Source organism: Haliotis rufescens, unplaced genomic scaffold, assembly GCF_023055435.1.
Source record: "Haliotis rufescens isolate VD_foot unplaced genomic scaffold, xgHalRufe1.0.p SCAF_2, whole genome shotgun sequence".
NCBI lineage: Eukaryota > Metazoa > Mollusca > Gastropoda > Lepetellida > Haliotidae > Haliotis > Haliotis rufescens.
In genome coordinates this window covers 52,010,510-52,022,539 of record NW_025963890.1, presented here as the reverse complement: position 1 = coordinate 52,022,539, position 12,030 = coordinate 52,010,510, and the positions used below count along the sequence as shown (strand labels likewise).

The window sequence follows — 12,030 nt, the reverse complement described above, 5'->3', positions numbered from 1 at the left end:
CATCACGTATGCACATGTTTGCCAACGTAGGACGCCACAGTCATCCACCATTTCTGACTAGGAACCTATGCAACGCTTATATCTCCCCCTGGTACGTCAAAGACATTTACCATTCCTGACAACGGATATTTAGCAACGCTTATGTCTTCACGCTATCTACCTTTCCTGACCAGGGACGTGACTGGTATCTTTCTTGAACTTCTGGGGTAATAAAACAAATCATGATTCCATTCCACGTATGTTCTTCCTGAAAGGCTTCAAGCAATACGGATGAATAGCACATGTTTCAACTTCTATAGATAAATAAACACACGGAGACAGTGTGACACGAGTGACGAGACGGGAAACCTCGACTAGCAGTGGTGTGAAAACACACCCACTTACTACCCCGTGTCTCAATGCGCAGCTTGTGTTTTACGTCCACGTGTACCACAGAGCCCCACCCACCCCACTCCGGCCTCCCCCGAGGGGCAAGCAGCGATCAGAAGACATGACGACTGCTGAAGGTCCCCTGCCACCCTCTGTCACAACGCTGTGACGTCACAGCGCGTGAAACTGCCGTCTCCCTCCACAGTGGATGTACCTGTGTCGTGCGCGCGGAGGAATACAGGTAGGCGATTTAATTATGGTTAAAACATACACGTACCAGTGTATGACATGCTTTAATAATCAGCTCCTGTTTATTCAGCCGGTAAATGTTAAGTTATTCCATTCCAGTTAAGTAGAACTGGTAATAGTTTGTGTTGTGCTGACTTTAACCACATTACTGATACCTGAAACTCTAGACATCGCAGACCGCGAAACACGGACCCGTGATGCATAATGATATTAAAACAGTTAGAATGAATTAAGAATGGTTAAAATGTCAAATGTAAGCAAAAATCTTGACAGTCTTGTTTGAAGTGGATTTTCAACTTGTTCGCGTAAAAAGAAAGTGAGTTGGAATGTTATTGATACCCGACCCACGTGAGATGACCGCGGAAGGCGCTGCACTTGGGGGTCCGCTCACTCGGAACCAGCTGTAGGTCGGCTTGAACTTACCTGTCGACAGCAACACGTTGGGTATCACTTACAGTGTCAAAACTGGGGGTATAGCATCAATCTATACCAACTCTTCGACAGGTGATAGTTGAGAGATTCCTATATTTGAACGAATGTACACGTTCATATGAAGGTCACGTTACAATGTATGCAACTACAGTTAAACAAGTTTGCTTGTCTGTAACTCATTGTTTTAACAGTAGTCAATGACGTCACAGTTATTTAACAAAAAAAATGTTTGCGAGGAAGCCGATTCCATGTATCCTGGTATTTTTCTAATTCTGTGTGACTGTTGGAGGCCAGCAATCATGATGACATTATATACAGACTACGAGCTACTCTCAAAAACTGATACACAACCTTAAACATGCTGTCTACTATTCTGAGACAACACCACATGTAACGTCAGATGAGGCACCAGTTAATAAAGTACCGTTTCTACCATGGCTTGCTCAGTAACATTGTACGTTAATCACCTAACGTGTCACAATCATGGCGATCATGCCAAGGGTTAAATTGCCGTGAGGTATCCAAGGCCCTATTGACAGGAATCAGGATTTGGGTTATATTGAGGTGAGGTCACCAATGTCCTATTTACAGGAATCAGGATGATGGTTATATTGAGGTGAGGTCACCAATGTCCTATTTACAGGAATCAGGATGATGGTTATATTGAGTTGAGGTCACCAATGTCCTATTTACAGGAATCAGGATGATGGTTATATTGAGTTGAGGTCACCAATGTCCTATTTACAGGAATCAGGATTTTGGTTACATTGAGTTGAGGTCACCAATGTCCTATTTACAGGAATAAGGATGGTGGTTATATTGAGGTGAGGTCACAAATGTCCTATTTACAGGAATCAGGATATGGGTTATATTGAGTTGAGATCTCCAATGTCCTATTTACAGGAACCAGGATAGGTGCTGTGAGTGACCTTTATGTCATTTGGTAGCCTAGTGGTTAAAGCGTTCGCTCGTCACGCCGAAGACACGGGTTTGATTCCCGACATGGGTACAATGTGTGAAGCCCATTTCTGGTGTCCCCCGCCGTGATATTGCTGGAATATTGCTAAAAGCGGCGTAAAACCATACTCACTCACTCACTCACTTCATGTCATTTACTTTGGGAATTTTGAACACAATTGGAATCCGAAATCGAACCCACGACCAGTGTATCCTGGGTCGTCTAAGGGCTGAAGCTGAGGCGCCTGAGCACATTTGGATAACCGTGTCCTCCACCACGTAGTGGGTTATTTCTCTGGATCAGCAATACGTTATCAAACATGCCAGCCATCAAGGGCGGAGTTCATCCATGTTGATACAGACTCCTGTACTAAACCATGTGGTTATACTCGCATGTCCATGGCGTTAATAAACACTTTATGTCTGTTGCTAAATTTATTTAATAAAAAGCAAATCTGATTTTTGAAGATGAACAAAAACATTGTGACTGACATCTGAAAACCAATGGTAAATATGCCCTAAATAACCCACGGGTACATTCCAACAAGGGCATTTGGGATGGAAATGTACGTCTTTACTGTCGCCGTTAGACTTGCACAAGTCTCTAAGGCAATAATTATTAGTTTAAATCATAATTTCTTGATTATGTAAATATGAAACAATTGTCCTTATAAGAGACTACAGCCCTTATCTAGACTTGGCTATAAGGAGGATAAAAGTACCACACATCCATGGACTTTTCTGTCAGTACAGCCTTGGGGCAACGCTGTGTCGCCGTGTGTTGCCTTCGAAGTCTCCGCATGTGCCCAGTCGCAGTGCTCTCTTGCACACGTTCCTAATGCTGTGCACTAGACTACAGTTGACCTTAGGTGACCTGTACATGCAAGTTCTATTCATCCTTTCTAAAGACAAGATTTGTCACATGTTCACTTTCACCAAAACCGCGAGTACATTTTGACAGATGATCTCCAAGACATGTCAACATTGCAGGTTCTCCTACTTGGTGGTTGGTTAACCCTTTTACTGTCGCGTAGTAGAGTAAAAGTGCAAAACGCTTGCTGTTCTATAGTGCAGCTGTTGTATAGAATATTTACCCCTTCAGATGTTGCTGTGCTAATTTGTAGCTGAAAATATAAAATACTTGCCATTTTAGTGGTTGCCGTGCTATATTGCAACTATTGTATAGAATATTTACCCCTTTGCAGCTGAAGTACTTGCCATTTCAGTGGTTGCTGTGCAACATTGCAGGTGTTGTATAGAATATTTACCCCTTCAGATGTTGCCGTGCTAATTTGCAGCTGAAGTATAAAACACTTGCCACTTCAGTGGTTGCTGTGCTATACTGCAACGTTTGTATAGAGTATTTGCCAAACACTTGCCACTTATCAAACTTTGCAAATCCTGAAGTCGACCGAAATCATCACGTTGAAATCCATATTGTTTTCGAACCGGATGTCGATTTCGTTACGCGATTTTGATTGAACAATGCATAGACTCCTAAGTTCAGCCAAAGTGTAACTCCGGAGTTCCAGCCTCCGGCAAGACTGGCAACTGAGGTTTAACAGTCAGTTAACTCCCTTGCCTCGGGAAGATGCTGCATTCAGCTGTGATACTGGCACTTCTGTAACCACTTCCTTATACTTCAGAAGTGCTCACCCAGAACATACAGTCCAGTGTAAAAACTGATGTTGCAGAGACAAAGTTTGGCCTTTATGTTCGATTCGACCATTAATAATAATTCAACCCTACACATGGCGGCTCTTTGCGCATGTCGCGTTTGTCACGTGTTGTGTTGTCACATGACGCACATCCTCGATGGGGGAGACGCCTGAAGATCCGGGCAAGATAGGTCTTCAGCAACCTATGCTTGCCATAAAAGGCGACTATGCTTGTCGTAAGAGGCGACTAACGGGATCGGGGGGTCAGGCTCGCTGACTTGGTTGATGCATGTTATCGTATCCCATTTGCGTGGATCGATGACATGATATCACTGGATTGTCTGGTATTTACTCGATTATTTACAGACCGCCGTGATATAACTGGAATATTGCTGAGTGTGGCGTTAAACAACAAACAAACAAACAAACAAACAAACAAACAAACAAACTAACAAAACATCCTCTGGTCTTGGTAAAAGACCACGCGACACTCGAGATTAAGGATTATCCCCCCCTTTACGCCCATTTTCAGGAAATATGGCGTCCTTGGGGCTGCCTTTAGCTGCAAGTTATCGTTGGTGATGAAAGGTGACAAATTAATTTTCATGTCTTAACAACTTTATGCCTTCTAAAACTCCCTGTCAAAGTTAGGGACAGGAAAGAATTATTCAGGTCGGTACATACAACTTGGTGAAATTCTCTAAATACACATATCAATGGCGGGTTAGTACATACAACTTGGTGAAATTCTCTAAATACACATATCAATGGCGGATTGGTAACATAAACTGCAGGGCAAAGAAAATATACGCCTTACGGTGGCACAATATGAAACAAACAAGAAATGGTTATCAGAAATATATAATACTGGTATTTTAGTTATGTTTTGGAAGTTTGCTGGGCTTCGGCACGTAAGGGTTTGATAACATTTGTAAATTTTGGTTGAATCTAATTTTCATATGTATACTTTCTTTTGCCTGTCTGTTTAGAAAAAAATATATTTAACTTGCTAGTAATACAGACTACTTTGGTATCCACGTGGACATATTAATCTTGTATCTAATGCACATTTATAAGTTTGTTTAACTAAAGTTGACAACACAGGCCAAGGATTACGCTAAAATCGCATTTGATTAGCTGTGGTAGAAACTGTGGCTTCTGATTAATTGAAGAGCCGTATAGACAATACTGATCTCCATCCTCATCTCAATCTTATGTCTGAATCCGAACCTGAAAATGTCCGAGAGGACTCCCTATGAACCTGTTGGTTGTCATCCCGCCAACAGAATAAAGTCATCACTTCGTGTTTAACACGAACAGTTACAGCAACTTGGCCAGTCAGAATTGATTCTTTTGCTTTCATTTGATAGTTTGAGTTAGAAAAGTGATTTGCGCGACAGTATCATCCGGGTATCATCAGCCTGTAGCACGTGATTCCCTCACTGACCCTATGCACATGGGGTCACTTCCGGGTCGACTTTGATCCCCAGCAAAACATTATATGAGATGATGGTTTGATTTTGCAGTGGATTTCCATCAATGCATTTGTGTCATGTCTCGGACATAATGGTAGACTCGGACCACTATGCTGAGGGAAGGAAGTAATACGGCTGAGAGACAAAAGATCCCAGGCGACACAAGGCAACAATATCGGCAGTACGTCATGGACAACCAACAAGTTTGCAGGTTGATCTTGAGCAAGAACATATGAAGACATACCAGACCACGCTACACTGGCAACTTGGATGCGCCTCTGTGATATATATTCCAAACATATAGTAGCTATATCATAAAACAGTTCAATGGTCATATAGCTCTAGAGCACTACTGGTTTCTTGTCGATCCGTCTAAGGGTGTAAACTGTCCCCCCTCAACCGTCCCGTACCCCTGACCATCAGTCTGGCCTGGGTGATCAGTTAGGGCGTAGGTTTCCTCGTCCCCCACATCGCACTCTCTGCATATGATAGTCTTACAGAACACTGCTGACGTCATGAGGCCCCCCAATCCGATAAATGCCATCCCGACGACGATGCAGATGTCGAGGTCGTTGCCAAGTTTGTTGTAGTAGATGTCGACAGCTTCCTGCTGTCGCGCGGTGAGGGAGGGGTCGGGGGTGTGGCCCCGGGGAATCATGTACCCGATGGTGGAGATTAAGAGACCAATGAATACGCTTCCTATAGCAAACAGGATCAGATAGTCGAGTGTAGTCTGCGGAGGTTCAATGAAACACCCGCTTTCGTTGGTGTTGGTGTCGGGCATGATGTGGTCTTTATGACTCAGGTAATGTCTTTTCACATATTACGTATTAAGTTGTGGATTTCTTTTATCAGGCACTTTGGTGTGCCGGGCCTACAATTCCATGTATTGACTGGCATATATAGTTTCCCAACTGGCATGGGGAATCACGTATTGCTATGCTTGTCACAAGGCGGATGTCGTCAACGTTGTATTGCGTCCAGCAGTAGAGTACCTGTTGAAGAGTGGTTGTCTCGCTACAGGCTTCTCTCTGTTAAGGCACCTGACCCCTTCTGAAACATAAGCGTAGAATAACAGGCAGTGCATGATGAATAAAAGAAACTAGTTTAACTACGAATTAATTTGTGTCTGTTACCATATATAGTAAACTACGGTTATAACGAACTCAAAGGGGCCACTAATTTTAGTTCGTTATAAACGTAGTTCGTTATAATCATATGTACAGCATAGATACAACAGTGGGACCCCAAAAAAAGTTTGTCAGTTCGTTATAAGCGTGTTCGTTATAAAAGAAGTTTACTGTATTTGTAACTTGCATCTTGATTCTCAAAAAACAGCAATCTGAGTGGCGACATCCTGATTGCTTTGACCTTTTAATTAGTTGTCACCCAGATAGCCTCATCATGGCACAACAAGAATATTGTGCCCGTGCCATTTTCCTTTTCCCCGACAAACATCATTATATATACTTAACATGTCTTGTATGCTGTGGATGTCGACATATTTCACATTATTGTTTCAACAAGGCAGTGTCTTTTATTCGCGGCAACAAAGCTTGAAATGCCTGAAGGGTTATGTGGACAAAAAGCACATGCCAGATTTGACGCACGTGCTTAATGTCTTGGGGGAATGCTCTTACATCCAGCAGACCGGTCTAACTATCCCAGCTGCCAAATGTTGTTTTATTGTACAATGTTGATCATTATATCTATTGTCAGCTGCCTTATTTAAACATGTCCGTCCAATTAATCCTCACTTTCCGCCATGTGTACAGTGGCCCCGCAATACGTGCCTTATAAAGGCTACTTCTCGAGGTTTGGGCATACATACAGCTCCATGGCATCCCCCCAAAAGGCTGGTGACGGAGAGGCGCGCAGTGCATCATGGGACGTCTGGCAGATGACCTCCATCCAACATCAAACATAGCTCATGAAATATAATCACATGATCCCCGACATGCGGACAGTGAAATCATCAGGATTATACTCTAGTTGACTTTGAAAGTCAAGATGAGCCAGATATAGACAGGTGGGAGACCAGGACCACAAGCCTGCCACTGCAGGTATAAAGCAAAACGTATACCACCCCGCACTGTAAATATTTGTTTGCCGGCAGAATATAGCTTACACTTTCAGAAGCATTGTCAACTGGCTTGTTTCCGACAGGACTACAGTGATCATCGCAGGAAAGAAACGTGCCAAACACCCTTGATATATATATTATGTCATGCAGAGTAAGTTAATATACTAGTGAAGAGTGTCACCAGTTTATTCTACAGTCCCACGAAGATCTGGGTTAGAATAGGTCTTCTGCAACCCATCCCTAACGGGATTGGGTGGTCTGGCTCGCTGACTTGGTTGATGCATGTTGTCGTATCCCAATTATGTGGATCGATGCTCATAATATCAATCACTGGATTATCTGGTCCGGACTCGATTATTTTACAAACCGTCGTAATACAGCTGGAATTTTGCTGAGTGCGGCGTAAAACATTAAACAAACAAATATATTCTACATATAGGATGTGCCAGTGAAGAGTATCACCAGTATATATATATATATATATATATATATATATATATATATATATATATATATATATATATATATATATATATATATTGGTGATATATATACTGCATATATGACAGCTTTACAAGTCCAATATATTGCTGAGGATTTGCCTGTCTTACTACTGCTTTGCTTTCATTGTGCTGACCGCTTCCGTGGCCTAGTGGTAGAGCGTCCGCCCGGAGAGCGGAAGGTCCGGGGTTCGATCCCCGGCCGCGTCATACCAAAAGACGTTAAACGATGGTACTTGTTGTTACCCTGTCTGGCGCTCGGCATTAAGGGGCTAAAACAATGACTGGTCGGCTCGGAGTCAGTATACTGTGTCTGAGTGGGGTATTCATGTTAAACTGCGGCATGGTATCTCAGTGGGCTAGCACTATCAATCGGCATCAGTCCGGACTAGTACAAGCAGCCACACAAACACACACACGTACATGCACGTCGCTATATAAGTGCAATAATCTTGGACGCGACGTTAAACCCCATTTCACCTCATTTTTCATTTTGCTATTAAACCTTAACAAACACATGTTGCCATGAAATCTATAGCAGGTAAGTGTCTGTTACATATCCGGTCGATGAATATCGACATATTGGTCGATGCGCTTTATAGCTATATACATTTCAGTCAGTATCATACTTTTTAATAAGAAAACCTAACTGACCAGGCTACTTGATTCCCTGCGAGTCTGTATGTTGAGTAGGGTGAGGTTATACACATGAATTTGCATTCTTGTGAAGTATGTTCATTAGACGATAGGACCTCCATTCATTCATTCAGACCTCTCACCCTCATATCGGTTCAGACACCTCACTCTCACATCGGTTCGGACACACAAACCTCACATCGGTTCAGACACCTCACTCTCACATAGGTTCAGACACCTCACTCTCACATTGGCTCAGACACCCCACTCACATCGATTCAGACATCCCACTCTCACATCGGTTCAAACACCTCACTCTCACATAGGTTCAGACACCTCACTCTCACATCGGTTCAGACACGTCACTCTCACATCGGTTCAGACACCACACTCTCACATCGGTTCAGACACCTCACTCTCACATCGGTTCAGACACCTCACTATCACATTGGTTCAGGCACCACACTCTCACATCGGTTCAGACACCTCACTCTCACATTGGTTCAGACACCGCACTCTCACATTAGTTCAGACACCTCACACTCACATAGGTTCAGACAACTAACTCTCACATCGATTCAGACATCTCACTCTCACATCGGTTCAGACACCACACTCTCGCATCGGTTCAGACACCACCCTCACATCGGTTCAGAAACCTCACTCTCACATCGGTTCAGATACCACACTCTCACATCGGTTCAGGCACCACACTCTCACATCGGTTCAGACAATCCACTCTCACATTGGTTCAGACACCTCACTCTCACATCGGTTCAGACACCTCACTATCACATCGGTTCAGACACCTCACCCTCACATCGGTTCAGACACCTCACTCACATAGGTTCAGACACCACACTCTCACATCGGTTCAGACACCTCACTATCACATCGGTTCAGACACCTCACTCACATAGGTTCAGACACCACACTCTCACATCGGTTCAAACACCTCACTATCACATCGGTTCAGACACCACACTCTCACATCGGTTCAGGCACCCCACTCTCACATCGATTGAGACACCTCACTCACATAGGTTCAGACACCTCACTATCACATCGGTTCAGACACCTCACTCTCACATTGATCCAGACACCTCACCCTCAAATCGGTTCAGACACCCAACCGTCAAATCGGTTCAGACACACCAAGCGCCTAATCTGTTTAAATTACCTTGTTTCAATACCTGTATTTGTATAATGACATTCAAGAACTTTATGCTAAACTGTGAGAACACAGGGTCGGCCCTGTGCGATGCACGTGAAATATATTTCCTGAGCCATTCGCATGTACAAAATGCTCTTTGGCCACTCGGGTTGCATGTCATGGAGCAAGTGTACATTTCATATAGGACCAACTCGAGCACACTCAGCAATAACCTAAACACTACTGGCCCATGGTGATAGGCATATTATAGGAAACCATACCCCTCATCAAGATAAGAGTAATTTCTTTTTAAAATGTTCGTAAGATCTACTATCACACGTACTGCATAAAACACCAACGTCGCCGTTCCTAACGGATACAAATTAGTAAGTAAATATTTAATTCCATGTCACCGTGTCAAAAGGCTACATTCGTTAACTTTCGGTACGGACTTCGCGGTTAATGAGAAGTTCGGTCATTGTCATTGTGTATCTGTCAATTCAGTCAGTCAATGCCCGGAGAAAAGAGCCATGGTTCAAATCCTATTAAAGGTAGGTGAGGTGTAAAAAGATCCCATGCCGCAGTTTAACAAGGATACCCCACTCAGACACAGTACATGTATACTGACTCCGAGCCGACCAGTGCTTGCTTTATGTCCTTTAACACAAACTGCCGAAACTTGACGATTGATTTTGTTTGGCGGCAAGCGTTAACCGATTATTTGATTATCTCCCCTTCATGACGAATCGTCAATCCGTGCGTCACAAATGATATGTGCGTGAGTGAAAAACATGTCACTGCACGTCAATGCAGCTTTTGGAAGATGTTAACGTACTTATATATAGGTCAAATGTCATGCCATGTAAGCAAAGTAAATTATATAAAGACTGAAAACTATACGACTTTGTTGTGAGTGCACCACCGAGCCGAGCACCCGTGAGGGTAAGTCAGAGTGCCATATTTCAACGTATGTTGGCACACACGCACCAAGGGATCAAACCCCGACACTGGGATGGAGGCTTTCCTTGTCACAGCTGACCCGGGTGTTATATAGAAAATCTCACCCTCGTGTCTTTTGATATCAAATATATCAGCAAGTGTTGATATATTTGATATTAAAAGACACGAGGGTGAGATTTTATTTATCATCCAACATCAGTTTCCAACTTCTTCAGTTGGTAGACAGTAATAGGCAGTGTCTTAAGTGTAAAAAGTACTGCATGAGCCATAAGTGATGTCACTTGATTATGAGGTGAGGTGTAAGGTTAAACGTCGCGTCCAAGATTACTGCACTTATATAGCGACGTGCATGCACGTGTATGTGTGTGTGTGTGTGGCTGCTTGTACTAGTCCGGACTGATTCCGATTTATAGTGCTAGCACACTGAGATACCATGCCGCAGTTTAACATAAATACCCCACTCAGACACAGTATACTGACTCCGAGCCGACCAGTCCTTGTTTTAGCCCCTTAATGCCGAGAGCCAGACAGGGTAACAACAAGTACCATCTTTTAACTTCTTTTGTTATGACGCGGCTGGGGATCGATCCCCGGACCCTCCGCTCTCCGGGCGGACGCTCTACCATTAGACCACGGAGGCGGTCCACTTGATTATGACGTGTGGTAACAAATGACGTCACAATGGTCGGCAAAGCATTGTGATGCAATTTCATTGCAGCGATATCTACAATGTAGATATCGCACAATCTCAACCAATAGAAATTTCCCGTTGGAGCCAGTTTTTGATGATATAGCGTGGCATTCTACTCATCGTGTCTGTTCCCACTATCGACCACGTGGTCTACAGATTGTACGAGTCAGCAGCTGCTCACATCGATCAGGCAGGTGGGCCGTAATATGTTGATTGAATCAATACAGAGTTCCATAGCCTGTGTGTCGGGGAGATAAAAGGCAGCCGGCTGCACCCCGTGTGTCGTTATGCTTGGAGGAACATTCAAATTAGACATTTCAGTAGAAATGAATTGAGAGAATTAATAATATTATTATCATTGGGTTGTCATGTCCTCGCGTCAAGTCCAAATGATATATTTCATATTAATCGATAATATGACACATTACACAGTGAAATACGAGAGTGTTCAGGGAAAAAGCTCAGCTTGTGTTGTTGATGCCCTGGTGGAGCTTGACCCGCCATGCGCCCCAACAACACACCCGACAGTCGCGTGTCAGGGCGGAGATGAACCGCTGCAAATGAGTTAATTCGTTTGGAATGAGAGTCTTTAGTTGAACGTTAAGGAGAACAAATGACTTTGTTACAAGGTAACGTGTACTGACGAGAGGAACAGAGGGCAGTGATATATACTGTTGTTTCATGGGAAACGCTCCTGATGGTAAAGGTAGCGGGCTATTTCTCAAGGAAAATGTTTGGTAATTCAGCTGTCATCATTGGAGTATATTCTAAATAATAACACTGAATGCATGCACACAAACGAAGCTTATACTGAACGAAAGACTGTATATCTTGTTTCAAAACATTATTTGAGAATATACTATTGTG

The 12,030-nt window shown here is 43.3% G+C and overlaps 1 protein-coding gene across 1 annotated transcript in view; it reads left to right on the top strand.

Annotated features, from left to right (window-relative positions):
- The first annotated feature begins 516 nt into the window (after positions 1 to 516).
- LOC124126572 (collagen alpha-1(IX) chain-like) overlaps positions 517 to 12,030 on the top strand; it is a 250,922-nt gene continuing 239,408 nt past the window's right edge. The window contains exon 1 of the mRNA XM_048400127.1: positions 517 to 610. The gene's annotated coding sequence lies outside the window, so the exon portion shown is untranslated. The remainder of the gene's footprint in view (positions 611 to 12,030) is intronic.